Below are 14,807 nucleotides of genomic sequence, written 5' to 3' on the forward strand. Positions count from 1 at the left end.
ATAAACTATCCCAGCCTGCCAGCGGATTTCCCTGATGGGCTGTGTGTCAAATGTTGCTGATCCCTGCTCTAGCTCTGGCATCATAAAAGATCTAGCTCATTAGATAAGGGTGAGTAAGATCAGGGCTCAGGGCTGGATTAAGAACTCTCATGGCCTTGGGCACATATTCTAAGCCACCTCCTGAAAAAACAATAAAAAAAATCCCCAAAACTTTGAACCTTCCTGATACGATGAAAAACATGTTATTTAAAGAATTAACAGAATCAGAGAACAAAACATGCACCATAGACATTAAGAATTAGGTTTAGCTAGCAATTAATATTTACAGTGAATAGGTTTCCTCAGAAGTACTGCCTGCTCAGTATCGCATGTCAGTTTAAACACTAAACACTTTAGCAATTCCATGCAAGGACTGACAGAGAAAACAGATAACTAGTTCACTACAGGGGAAGCAGAAATAGAGCAAGTTGGTTTCATGTACAGACTACTGCTGCAGCAAAATATAGTGGAATTCAGATATAACAGTATTCACTAGAGCAAGATCATGTAGAATTACTACCCAACTTTGCGCAGATTTTGTCTTACCAATTCTTCTCCAAAACAATTTACAAAAAAGCAAAAATAGGCATTGATATCAAAACAGCTATCTCTAGAGACCTGATACACACTATTCTAATTCTCTGATATTTCATAAAAATGTAGTATTTCATACTGACACTGTGTTCAAAAACAACCCAAATTATAATCAGGCTTATTTTTCAAGCTTTTAAGACTAATTTCTAAGATAGTAATTTTTGTTTTTGATAAAGACATAACAGGAAAAAAATAGCCATAGAGGTAAAGCAATGCATTGTAAACACAAATAACTGAATGCAGTAACAAACATACACTATAATTAATAATGTAACATAGTGAATGGTGTGTCTGATAGGTGAAAAAAACAAATACCATTGCTATGGGCATTTCTCTCAATGTAAAAGCTATACAAAACAATTCATACCTTTGTTTGCAGCTGTTTTTTTCTGAGATTTAAGCAAACTAAAGTCAGTGATTAGGTTGGCAAAGTTCATTTCTTGGACCAACTCTGTTCCCTCAGAAGTATTCAAACTGTTTTGCTGCACTATGGATCTCGGTTCTTTTTTTATACTATCCATCTTTGAAAATGACTGCTCTCCTTCACATTTAGTCATGGATAGGTTGAGAAAAATTCATAGGCCAGTGTCAACATTAGAAAATGTAGACATCACACAACTGTGCAGTAGCAGCTGATGCAGTGCATATGGTAACTTGTTTCATTTTGTGCAGAGAACTGACACTGAAAGAGTTTGTCAAGAAAGTTTTGGTCCAAGTCTTGAGGATAAACTGCTGAGAACTTCACTGACATACACTAAACCCAGTTTAAACAGGACTTCAAAGTACTCATATAGCACATTGAAAGCATCCAGTCTGTGACATAGACAAGCTGCAAGTTTGTCTGTTCTAACAAAAAATGTTTCAGTGCAAAACTGATGGCTTCATTCAAGTACTGGCTCTACTGCCTTTTCAGACTCACCCTCAACTGGTTTTCTTTTACGGGGACAACAAACTCATGTTGATAGTACAACAGATTCCATTTACTAGTGATCTGGATATTAACACCTACCAGTTAATAGCAAAATTTTGCCAGGAACCAATCCCAACCCAATGAATTTAATATTAATGGGATTTGGATATTGGTAATGGCATGCCACTTATTAACAATATTGTTTTTGGAAGAAAGGCTACACCTGCTGGCAGGTTTATGAAGTTGCAGCCAGGGAAGGAAGCACTGGGACATGTGGAGCACCTGCCACAGGAAGGTTTGCAGGGCTGAAGCCAGGGAAGGCACATCCCAGCAATTCCTTTCCTAGCTGCAGCCTCGCAAACCTGCCTTCCGCTTATTAGCAACTGCCAGATAATGGCAACTTTTTGCTGGCAACCGAGGGATTGCTAATAAGTAGAATATACTGTATTCAGAAGTAGCATATGCATTTTCTTTGCACTGAATTCAAAATCCTCAAACTGGTCACAACAAATGTTTCCAGGGAGCACAGTACATTAACAGCAACACTTAGATCTATGTCCATCTTCTGTAGCTGGGTGCTGGTCAGTTTGAACTGCTGCAGCACAGTGTCCAAAAGAGTGCCATGACAGCTGTCTCCAATTGTTCCATTTTCATCTGAAGATAAGCTGCATATAAACAAGTGTCAGGAGATTGATTTATATTTTTTGAAAGACCTTCCAAGGCTTGTTGAATACTGCTATAGTTTTGACACAATGGCTTGGTAGAATCGGCACAATTACACCACTAAGTATCTGACAGACTTCTGAGTCAACAATCTCTGGTTAGTATCAGTATTTATGTTGTGGAAATGGATTTCCATCAATATGTTGAGGCAGAACAGAAAGAATAGAGTCACTGAATAACCCCCCCAAAATGACTGCATCTGAGCAATTGTTAACACTGTTGACTCCGACTGAACGTAGTATTATCATACAGGAGACAGACACATCCAAAACTTATTTTTTTATCATAGCCACCACAGCTTTGGCCATTTGCACGTGTGGTTCTCAGGTAGCTGAAACTCAATGAATTTCACAATTATATGCCCCTCTGAATTGAGAAATCAGAAGATGAATGTGAGCTGGTCTACATGCACTACATCAGGAGTTGTATCAACAGTTACAGAAAAATATTTGGCTTACTCTAATTCTGCTGCTATAGTATTTTTAATTATCATTCCCATCAATTCAATGAATGTCAGAGACAGCTGACGACATATAGGAGGGCTTAATTTTCCCCTTCTGTCCAAATATAGCTAGGTGATAAGCCAGAAATGACTCAAATTGTGATGATAGTTCCAAAATCCCAAAATCATTTCTAATGCTTTTGGATTCTAATACATCATCCTGGCCATGGAAGCCAAACCCACGAGCACTTAAAAACTTTATAACTGCCACCACATGCTGAAGAACATCTCTTTGATATTGCTCTTCTGAATTAAATTGGGGTGCCAGATCACAGTATACAGTCAACTGGTAGAACTCCTTGCCTGAGGAGGTTGTGAAGGCTAGGACTATAACAGCGTTTAAAAGAGAACTGGATAAATTCATGGAGGTTAAGTCCATTAATGGCTATTAGCCAGGATGGGTAAGGAATGATGTCCCTAGACTCTGTTTGTCAGAGGGTGGAGATGGATGGCAGGAGAGAGATCACTTTATCATTACCTGTTAGGTTCACTCCCTCTGGGGCACCTGGCATTGGCCACTGTCGGTAAACAAGATACTGGGCCGGATGGACCTTTGATCTGACCCAGTATGGCCATTCTTCTGTTCTTAAAAATGGGACATCTGGTCACCCTACACAGTGGTACATACATTAATTGACATATTCAAATTGTAGTTGAAGTATATTGGTATTCATCTAAAAACAGTCAGGCCACATATCAAAAATGCTCAAACCATTTTCAAGGGATGGGTTTGCAAGTGTTATTAAATAAATATGTAAAATCGTGAACAGAAATTCCTGCTCTTACAGTAATGAACACAGGATACATATATGTGTTAGGGCTCCATAAATAAAAAATGGAAGATGAAATATGTAAGCTCATAATTAAAGGTCTCCCATGTCTTTTGGGGACCCTGTCCATTAAAATGGCCCTGGCAGGGCCGGAACAGAGTCAAAATGGCAGTAGGCCAGCAGAAAGCAAGAGCTCCTTGCAGTAAAAAAGCAAGCAGAAGCGACCCTTTTCTCCACCTCCCTGGCAGGATGGCTCCACCGTCCAGTGGTGGTAGGTGTATTTGGCTCCATTGCATGGAAGCCATGTAGGACAGCCCCCTGCATGGGGGGTGGAAGTAAAGAGAGGGAGGAGCTGCACACTCCCCCTCAAATACATAAACGGAGTAGGGAGGCGAAGGAGGAAGTAGGAGGATATGTAGCACTGCCCCAGCTGTTTCTGCTTGGGGATGTCTCCCTCCCCAACCTGAGCAGGAGCAAGGGGGGATGTCTCAATTGCCTCTGGATCCATCACACCCTGGATAGTGAGGTGAGAATTTCAGGTTAGGTAAAGGTTGGAAGAGAAAGCATCACAGGAGCAGAAACTGCAGTTCTGCACTGCAGAGTCAGTGAGCTCCCAGAAGGGTAAGAACACAGTTTACTGTTGCCAATCTGCATGCTTTGCATATTAACTGCTGAATGCTTCATCATCTCTGCATATATTTTGAAACCAATGCAGATGCTAGGGAGGTAAGGCAGACTCATTAGTTATATGAACAGAGGCAAAACTGGGTAATTTCTGTCATAAGAGGGAGAGGGAGAGTAGATGAAAGAAATAAACAAAGAAGACTACCAGAGCTGGGAGTTCCCGGATATATGGACAAGCCAAAATAATTTTTAAGATACATAATGCTCAGTAAGTACCACTTCTGCCTCTGGGCCAGGCAGTCATATATTTAACTCCCACAGCAAGGCTTGGCCTCACACCCACTGATGACACTGTAGTACAGTAACTGCTCTTAAAGAAACACTGGAACAAGAAGCAGTGTTTGAAGATTAATGTGGATGGCAGAGTGTGGAAGTAAAAGTGAATTCTGGTAGTCAGACAACCTGGTTCCTATGCCCAGCACACTGTAGGCTTGCTATATGACCTTGACAGGTCACTCAATATTTATAGTCCAGGAGCCTTAGAATTCAACCTGTCCTGCAGATTATTCACGTCTTGTTAGGTGAATTCAATTGAACAACACTGAATCCATTTAAAAGACATTCCCTTCCTGTAAGGCATGAAGAATTTGAAAGATCCAGGGTGGTATTTGCTTCCAATTCCCCATTTCTCAGTGGGACTATGCCTACCCAGTTGTTTTTTTTAACAGAAACTCAAAATCCCCACCTAAAGGGTGCTACATAAGTAGAAAGTATCAGTTGCATGTTCTGCTCAACAGCTATAAATAATTCAGTTTTGCTACTACTTATCACTTACAAAGAAGTTGACAGGTTTCAAGTGCTGTAAAGTCTTTAATTATTCCAATACCCCTAAGGATTAAGGTACTATCACTATTTTTATAGATGAAAAAATGAAACAAAGAAATGTTAAGTTGCTTGTCCAAGGTCAAGCAGCCACTTGGAGATGGGGATAGGAAAGCATGCATGTCCATGCTCTGTTCAATTAAGTAATATATCAAGAACAGACAGGCACCATTAAACTTGCTTTGTAAAGCACCAAAAATGTAGGACCTAACTGATACTTGTATTTTTGATAAAAGTTGTTTCTTAATATCAAGTTCAACAGGAAGAGTAACAATGAAATAATTCAATTAATAAAAATAATTAGTTATAAAAATATACATTATGCAGTACTAAATATTCTCTAAACCAATAATGTTATTCTTATTATAAAATTTCTTTCCTGGGAGCTTTCAATGAGTCAAATCTAAGCCTGTTAGGACACCAGATGGCCCAGAAAGATTACATTACTGCCTAAGATTAAGGGGTCAGAAACAGATCTAACTCCATGACCTCTGCACACTGCAAGCTTTTCTAAAGATGACTTCATGTTCACATGAACAATTTTAACCTAAGGCCTTGTCAGTAGTAGGTTTTTTCACCAGATCCAAACCAGGGTAAGCTGCACTGGTACAAGGCCTGTTTTACACTGGTGTAGTGCAGCTATACTGAGATTTGCACCAGTGTAGCTATGCAAGTGAAAATGCCCAGCATAGACAGGGCCTAACTATTTTTATAGAGTTTAAAGGCCAGAAAAGACCATTAGATCATCTAGTTTAATCTGAAAGTATGTAATGCTTCATGAATTTGCATGTCATCCTTGCATAGGTACCATGCTAATTTTGTCCTATTTCATTCTAATTTCACTATACTTGCTGCCAAAACAAGCGCGCATGCGCGCGCGCACACACACACACACACACATACACACACACATCTTTCATGCCTGAATAGGTTTGTATCACATACTATGTTTATCATTCCATTTGAAAGGATATTTATTTAGTATAAAGGCAGAAATTAAAAAACAAAAACCCCCCAATACACCACAGGGTTCTAAAGCGGAATCCCTCTTTTCCCTGCTTTCCCTTCAGAAGAACTCTAATTACTGGTTACAGAGGACTTGCAGGAGTATCTTTTATGAGATCATAAATATACTGTATATACTGTGAAGGAGAGGTGGTTGTGTTTTTTTAACTCACATTTCCTTCTTATGGAGTTTTATAAGAGTTTAAAATCTTGTAATCCAAAATTTAATTTGTAATCTGCAGTTACTTACATTATTTTGTTTATTTTATATCAAAAATACCTATTCAAGTTCTAGGCACTTGTACACTTATTAGAAATGCCAAAAAAGAGAAATACCTTTTATTCAAAAGATAACTGTCCTAGACCACTTCACACTATAGGCCACATAGCATCAAAAATAGCACATTTCAAAATTGCAAACTATTTATTATCCTCACAACCAATGACCCCAAATTCCTCAACCCATAGCTCCCTGTAAACCCCAATAGACTAGAGGAACTAGGGGACTATGTGCCCAAAGAAAGAACAAAACCAGTCTCTGTTGATCAAATGAGAATTGGAGGTTCGAATCCAGCAAAACAGATGCTTAATTTTAATTTATTTGAGGAATTTGTTCAGTTGATGAGAATTAAAGAGGAAATTCATAACTTTTGAAAAGACCATGCTGTAAATGCTGTAAAGAGCCTCTAAGGGAGTTGAACTTTAATGGGATTTCTGTGGTTATCGCTCTCTCTCTGAAGCACCTTTGAAAATTTCAGGTCTTTATCTTTAAATTTAATTGCAAAGCAGGACACACTGCTGATGTGGCAAAAAGTTGATTCTTCTTTCATCTCTTTTTGCCTCTGTATGAAAGATGAATAGTTTTGCAGTCTAAATTAAATTCACTTTATACTTACAAGAGGTTACAAAAAAACCTCCATTGTGTTGGGGAGAGGGGATAAATATCCTTCGGATTCTCATATACTTGAATTTTCTAACAGTACCAAACACTATAGCCCAGCTATTGTACCATGCCTCCTAATTGCACTTTTTGTTGCTATCACTTTCAGAAAAAAGGTTAAAACTTTATTTATTATTATTTGCCAACCCGTATATCATAGCCTGATCCAAAAACCCCTCTGAATTACTCAAAGACTATTCTTCATGAGAGAAAACTGCTCTCAGCTGAAGGCAATGTAAATTGTTGTATACTGTACGAGACTCAAGCAGTACAGATTCACAAAGACGTGGTCAACTCTTCCTTAAAATGTTCATAAAGTTCACATTTGGTTTTGTACTTACTTTTCCCCTTCTACATGACCACCTATCCCCTGATCCTTCTGCTTCATATTTTATTTTTATTTTTTACTGTAAATCCTGCTACACCAAACATTCGCATTAAATTGTGCATATATTTAATCCGTTCACCTTGTTTTCAAAACTAGTAAAAATATTAATTGGAAAGGCAAAAGCAACAGAAAGAACAAAATGTTTCAGATTTAGACAAGTTTAGTAATATATTTACAAGACAACAAGATAAAATGGGAGCAGAAAATGCATATTGAAATAGAAGACACTGCCTGGACAGACATCAACAGGGGAACACTGCTCACGTGTAGCTTCCCTTCTTTGAAAAAGTTCCAATGTAAGGTGTTAGCTGAATGTTTCTCAAATCCGTAGTGTAACACAAAATAGAAAAGATTTTTTCAGATTTTCAGGAAAGTCAATGAGGGCATAGAAGTTCATATACATATTTTGGAGGAATGTGCAGGATTTTGAAGAGCTCCCATAAGGCTGCTGAAAATGTTTTCTCTGGGTAAAATTTTCAAATCCCAGCACTGGTTCTCTGCGTACTCTAGATTAGTGAGATTTTCAAAAAAGTTAACTGTAAGAAGTAGGTTTTGCTAAAAGTTGGTAACAAGTCTTTTAAAGATAATTAGGGTGTGCTGAATCCAAATATGGTTGTTACCAAGCTGTATGTTGTGTATAAAGGCCTCTACAAAGACAGCAAAGAAACAAAACAGAAATCGCTGAAATGTCTTTATTTCTTTTTTGTTTGGGATTAACATCCTTCAGTTCAATCATAATGAGCTGTAGGATGTAAGAAAAGTAATCAAATATGTAGGATGTAAGAAAAGTAATCAAATATGTAGGATGTAAGAAAAGTAATCAAATACTAAAAGTAATCTTTTTATAAAGCTACTGAATTTCAGTTTCTTATTTGCAAGAGGTACTAGAAATATTTTAGTATGTTATAGAACCATGAAAGAGAATTTTTACATGGCTGTTAACCTGAGCATTTGCACTTTGACACAAAAGCGTGCAAGCTGATTCAATTATCAGAAATACACCACGTACTCCGAAAACACCTGTTTTTAAAACAACTGAATATATTTTCCTGACTAAATATTAAGTAAACATTTTAATGCACACAAGTTAAGCACACGTATCAATGTACTATTTCCACAAAATTTGGCAGATTTAATCAACATCTTATTAGGTCACTTATGACATTTACTTATTTCATAATACTGTCCGTAAACACGAAGAGTCAGGTACATTGACACAACCTTGTTCCAGTTTTCTACGTTGGCATGCTTCTGTACAAACAAGTTGTGCTGTCCTGTTCTTGCAACATTGACTTCTGCACCCTTTGGTGAAGCCACAGAATATTGTCTCCAGGCAGTCGCTGGTACTGGTGGCAATGACCTGAGCTGTGGCACCAGACCTCTATTCTCCTGTTTTCAACCCACTGTATTTGGAGGAGGAAGAATTAGATTTCGGTAGCGGGCCTGTCTAGTGCCAAATTAGTGCCTGGTAATAAGCTCTCTGTATGTGGAAGAAAAGAGCACCATTTGTTGGGGTATAGCTTCCGATAATTGCAAGCATGTGAACAAAATGGCATGTGTTTTATCAGTACTGTGGACCGCTGACCAGTCTTACCTCTGACAAATCAACTCTTTTGCACTTTTGACCTTCTACGAGTGCACGACACCCTGTCCAAGGTGCATTAGAAGCTGACGGTGTTGCTGAAACACTTTCCATGCAGTTGTCTTATTGTGTCCAGCGATAAAAAAAAAAGAGGTAACATCATAACTAGTCAGGACATGAAATGGGAGCAGAGTTTCCAGAACAGTGGGTCCATTCTGTAGTTTCTCACAAATGGCATGAACAGGAAAATATTTTGGTTCCTTTGATGTGCCAGCTTTCATCCAAACTGTTTACCTGCCATTTTGTTATAGTATGCCAGCAAAAGAATAAGCACATCAGTGTCCCTGGCGGCAATCACCATATTGTTGGCATCAGCATCACTGTGGACATAGTGTAAAATCTTTCTTGTGTCTCATTCTTCCTCATGAGCACCAGTTGGTGTGAACTGTTGCTGTTGAGCCCTATGCTCCGGCCTTATCCTGAAAGCCACCAGCCAGAATTTTATCAGGTGATCCTTGTGTCATTAGCTGCTCAGATAAAAACATTTTCTGAAAACTCAGTGAAATTCATCCAGTTACTTGGAAGAGGCACATATATGCCTTCCGCTACTCCTTGCATGGGTCTTGTACCTCTTGAGCATTTTTATTTTATACCACCCTTAACAGAGTCCTGGTAGTACCTGTCAAACACAACGTCTATACTGTGGAAGTCTTCTCCACTCTTAAGTACTGTTTTTACAAATGTGTCTGCAAAGTCTCCAATGTTTTGACTCTGGATGGCTTTTCTATGGCTAACACAACCAGCCCATTAGCCACTCAAGCACTCTCATCTGGACTATATTGTCAACCTGCAGGAAGCAGGGTTGGTAGATATACCCCAGCCCCCAAGTCCTTCAAAGTGTCCCCCTGTGGAATCCAGATCCTGATCAAATCCCACATCCTTGTTCCCAAAGAAACAGCGTACCCCAGTTCACCAGTTTTACCTAAAACCACTGCTCCTGTAACACACACAACACTTGAGTTCAATTATAATGAAACAAAAAGAATTTTATTTCAGAAAGAACAGCGATTCAAACAGAAACAGGTGTGAGTGATGAAAACAAATGGTGACATACAAAACAATATCATAAAATGCAAAATAGGGCCTTATTAACAGTTACCTTTCCTATCTTATACAGTAGATTCTCACCACACAGTTGAGTCTTTTGCAGTTCTTGCAACCCCAATGAGTTAGGATTCAATTTTTCATGAAACACACCCATGCATCCAGCTACCTCCTCAATGAATGGTTCCAGAGTGTGTTTCTCCACCCTATGATCTAATGAATTAGTCTTTTACTTTTATTCATCGATAGCAAGTCATATTTTCCTTGCAAGTGGTTTTGAGGGAAACCTTTGATAGCTTTCCAATAACTTCTGTTGCTTGGGGAAAAGGTGGACAATTAAGCAATATACTGCATAATCAGATAGCCACGGCTGGCACTGAGCCATACTGTTCCCATGTGACTCAATTTTACTCCAAAACCATAAGACCTAATTTTCAATATTATTGCATTATTCCTTAGCTATTATCCATACACACATCTCACAGTGTTTATGAGTATTGATAAGTTACAAGCTTTCATTAGAGACCTTACCTGACATGGATTAATACCATGAAAGTGGTTTATTTGGTGTAGTGAGTTTGTCAGATGTGAAACAGGAGTTGCTCCTAAAGAACAGTAAACCCCTTGATTGTTACCATCAATGGGCTCAGGGTAACTGTTGGTGGACAATGGACATTAGCTGTCATTACATTGCCCAGTATTGCTTTTGTGCCTGTTCTTAGACTGCCAATACCAAAGGGACAGGCATTAACTCATTTTTCAAATTTTATTGCAAATTCACAGTCCTGCTGGCTTCACAGGCTGTGTTTAGTCACTGAAGAATATTTCTGTCTGCCTTCATGGTTAAAGCCTTTCCTTTTACTTCTTTTTTCACCCCATATAGCGCAGAAAAAAGTTGGAGCATTATTTTTTGTCAGTGACACATGAATGTGTACATGTCCAGGCATCCCCTCTTATGTTATAAACTTTCTCCACAAAGCTGTCCAAATGTACTTGTCTTAGGATCTTTGCATTCAACAGTGTGCTTTGCATGGCTTCAGTAGCCAGATTTCTTGTTGAAATATTTTGCAATGAAGTGGGTGGTTTCTCCCAAGAGAAAATTTTGAGCCTTTGAAGTATTAGTCAGAGTGCATCCTCATCTTCATTGTCACGTTGCTTTCTTGCCTTTCTTGACTCATTGCAACTAAACTGGTCATTCAAGCCAACGTAGAACTTGGCTTTGGTGTCTGCTGCAATATGGGCTCTCAGCTTGTAAGACAGGCTTATCTGCTGGGGGCTGACCAAATCTTGGTAATGCCTATAATTCCACCTCCTTTCTTTCTTATGCCATTAAGCCACTTATGGGTCTGATCAAGGTCCATTTGGTTGAACTTCTGACATGATTTCTAGACAATAAAGTTCCCTTGCTGGAACTCCTTGAGCACTTCAGGTGGTAGTGGATGTATTTCTACAGTGCAGATGGTACCCCAACTTGCATAGATTGTGTGGTCATCTCTCATGAAGAATGACATCACACATTTGAAGGTGAAGAGATGCAGCTCCCAATTTCCTTCTCTCTGGGCATGGTGGAGCATGAGCAGTAGGGCCACCATTTCCATGTATCAACACCAAAACCTGAAGTTCCTACTATCTTCACCTCAACTGGTCACCAATGTGGAGGTGGGATTTCAAAATTTTTGTGAATTACAAAGATGAAGTGACATGAACTCACCATAAGAATGTGACTGATCGGCTTTGACAATATCCTCTTTAAGCTCTTGATCATGTGCTACTATAAAGTCCAAGAGTTGTGGAAGAAGTAGGCAACACAATGCTTGAAACATTGCTTGTAGTCCTGTGTCACCCTGGCATGTTATTTGACATCACAGCTTGTTCTGATGATTTGGTCCAAGAACTCCACTTTCAATACAGTCATCTGCTAGCCCTCAAGCCTGTGCTGGCCTATACGTCTTTGAAAGTTCACTGAGATATGGATGCCACCTAATCTGGAATAAGCCATTCTCTGTACCCTGGTGTGTCCTTTTTAGTTCCATCGGTTGACAGTACAGAGCTTCATCAACGTTTAGAACCACATACTGCTGGCCAAGCACTGACACACATTTGCATCTCTGTACAACAGCACTGAGGATGTCTAGCTCTTGGGCAGGCACGTGAATGATTGGCCAGTATCCAGTGCTAGTTGTCATGTGCAACTGGCTGAAACCCACATCTTGAGGTCTCATTTTGATGTTTAACAATAAAAGCCAAATCAGAAGCTCTTGCCTGCATCACAGCTTTGCAGTTTTCTTCAGATTCAGAGTATCATTCTTTGCAAACACGGTCCATGGGGCAAGTCCTCTTTGCCAAGCAGTAACTTGGGTTGCATGGATTTTGTTTTTGACATCCAGAAAATGCATAATTTGTGTCAGTATTGGTGGCTGCATAGAGAAAAAAACATCCTGAGAACAAGCTGGAAGGAATATCATAATCATTCTCAGCTTCCATACTGTGTAGGGTTTTCTCTGCTAGGGCTGTGCCCACCTTTGCAGTGGCTAGTCTTATGGAAAATCTGAACAAGTTGTTTTGACCTTGTTGCCTGATAGAGGGTTCACTCAAGACAAATATGCTTTATAGTGTCCATTTCCTGCCAAAACTCACACCATATACAAAATATTGAGCTACACTAAGCACCTTGCATTTCACTGATTCTTGTTTCTCAGAGTTCTCTTTATTACCATCATCTTCATACAGCACTGGAGGAACATGTGCAGGCTATCTGGAATGCAAGCAGACATCATCCTCACTGACCCTGAAACCTTTGTGGCCAGGGTCTGACAAAGTATCTCCTAGAATTTCAAATGTAACATGTACCCAGTGACAAAAATATGTCTCCTGGGGGATTGCAAATGAGGACAGCTTTCTTATCATCTTGGCAAGAATCATTAGTGAGCTGAATATGTATTTATACTTGGTTGGAATTAAGAGTGTTTGTTTCTCAGCAGGAGACCAATCAGACAATGAAAGAAACTGGAATAAGTCTCCAATATGAGCTTGGAGTTTGTCCTTAAATGATCTATGACTTATGTAGCAGTGTGGAATTGCAGTGCCAGTTTTCTTTACAAGATTGCAGTAATGATGCTGTACCTCAGATGGTTGCATGCTGAAGCTCACTTTCAACGCATTGCTGTATCAGTAATTTTGGTGCCCTCATTCTTCTTCATCATCAACCTCATAAACAGGATGTAACAAGTCAGCAGCTATGAGGTCATTTACTCCAACTAAATGAACACTCATTTTGTGGGTCAAATACACCTACCCCAATTATCTGTTTACTCATCTTGAATGTAGTTACAGAGATGAGTTTCTGTTTATGGTGCATGTCTTGTCAAAACATGCAGCATCTCCAGTTCATAGGTTTCACAAAACTGGACTGTCTTGTATTACGGACACTGACTGTTTTTAATGGGAAAACTACACCTTGCCACGTGATAAATCAGTTGCAGATACTCTTGTGTTCTATAACCTCTGGATTTTGCCTTTGTCAGTGTATTGGGCATAGCAATTTCTGTGCCACACAACTGAGGCTGCCTGTTCTGAATGAATGATTAATTCAGTTCTGTCAATGGCCTCACCGTATATGACATTGTGTAGTTTCTTTCGAATGGCTGTTGCCTCCCTTATTCTATGCAATCCTTGTTCACTGACTTCATGCCTATCTTCTCTGTGTTATTTGTCAAGAATCAAGAAGAGACTGTAGGAAACTAGGTTTGATCTGTTGAGACTTACTACCAGTTCCATTACTACCAGTTTATCTTCAGCTGTAACCAATATGAGTGTCATAAACCACCACCTCGGCTAACTACTGTTGCTCTGTTTGTAAAAAAAAATACCATTGCCAGAACGTTTATCTTAATTCTGGTCAAACTACAAAGCATTACATACTATACAACAAATACTAAGCATGCAAGAAATTGAAAAAATGATTTCACTTTTTTGGGGAATATAACTTCTGTGTTTGATTAACTTATTTCTAATATTATGATATACAGATGACAAAGCTATAAAAAGTCAAATAGGGTGCAATAGGTGTTGAAACCATGATTTATGTCTTCTCCTTTCTCTTAATAGAGGCAATGATAAGATCATGCACAAATCATTGGTATATCAAACATGTCTGGTGAATTTTGATGGCCATATATATCTGCAGGTTTGAGGGTCTAAACATCAAAATTCAACTTGGTAGCAGCCCCTTTCAAAATCAACAGATTCAAATTTGGTTAGAAAAAGTGGTTAACGTCTAGAGGATTGATTCTGAGATTTCTGTCTAGTCTACTATGCCACCTGATAGGCTGGAGTTGTAGCTGCTGAACCTCTGCACCACCTAGAGGGTTGAAGTTGCTGGTTACTAGTACAAGCTCCACAACTGCACTTAGGGTTTGATCCTGCTGCCATTCCAATCAATGGAAGAACTCCCATTGATTCGAATAGTGCAGGATCAAGCCATTAATTTTCCTATACGCCTGACAACTTTATCCACTGGTTATTCTATCACCACTGAGAATATATATTCCAATACAGACACTCTTCTTCAGAGAGATCTTTGGGCTATTAAATTAGCAGTCTTGATTAAAATCTAAAATTAGTGTTTTTTTATCTATATCTATTAGGACATATGCCACCAATTTAAGGTATGACAAAAAGTTTATACACGGTAAACTTTCAAGTGAAAGAGCAACCAGAACTGATTTGGATACCCCTACAGTTA

General features: G+C 39.0%; 1 protein-coding gene and 1 non-coding gene across 3 annotated transcripts in view; both read right to left on the reverse strand.

Annotated features, from left to right (window-relative positions):
• The window catches only part of ELOVL4 (ELOVL fatty acid elongase 4), a 70,705-nt gene that overhangs the window by 12,218 nt on the left and 43,680 nt on the right, over positions 1-14,807 (reverse strand). The gene's annotated exons all lie outside the window — the stretch shown is intronic.
• On the reverse strand, positions 5,804-5,907 carry LOC123367726. Its single transcript, XR_006578609.1, has one exon. It is a non-coding gene; the product is annotated as a U6 spliceosomal RNA (small nuclear RNA).

Source organism: Mauremys mutica, chromosome 3 (genome assembly GCF_020497125.1).
Source record: "Mauremys mutica isolate MM-2020 ecotype Southern chromosome 3, ASM2049712v1, whole genome shotgun sequence".
NCBI classification, from domain to species: Eukaryota; Metazoa; Chordata; order Testudines; family Geoemydidae; genus Mauremys; species Mauremys mutica.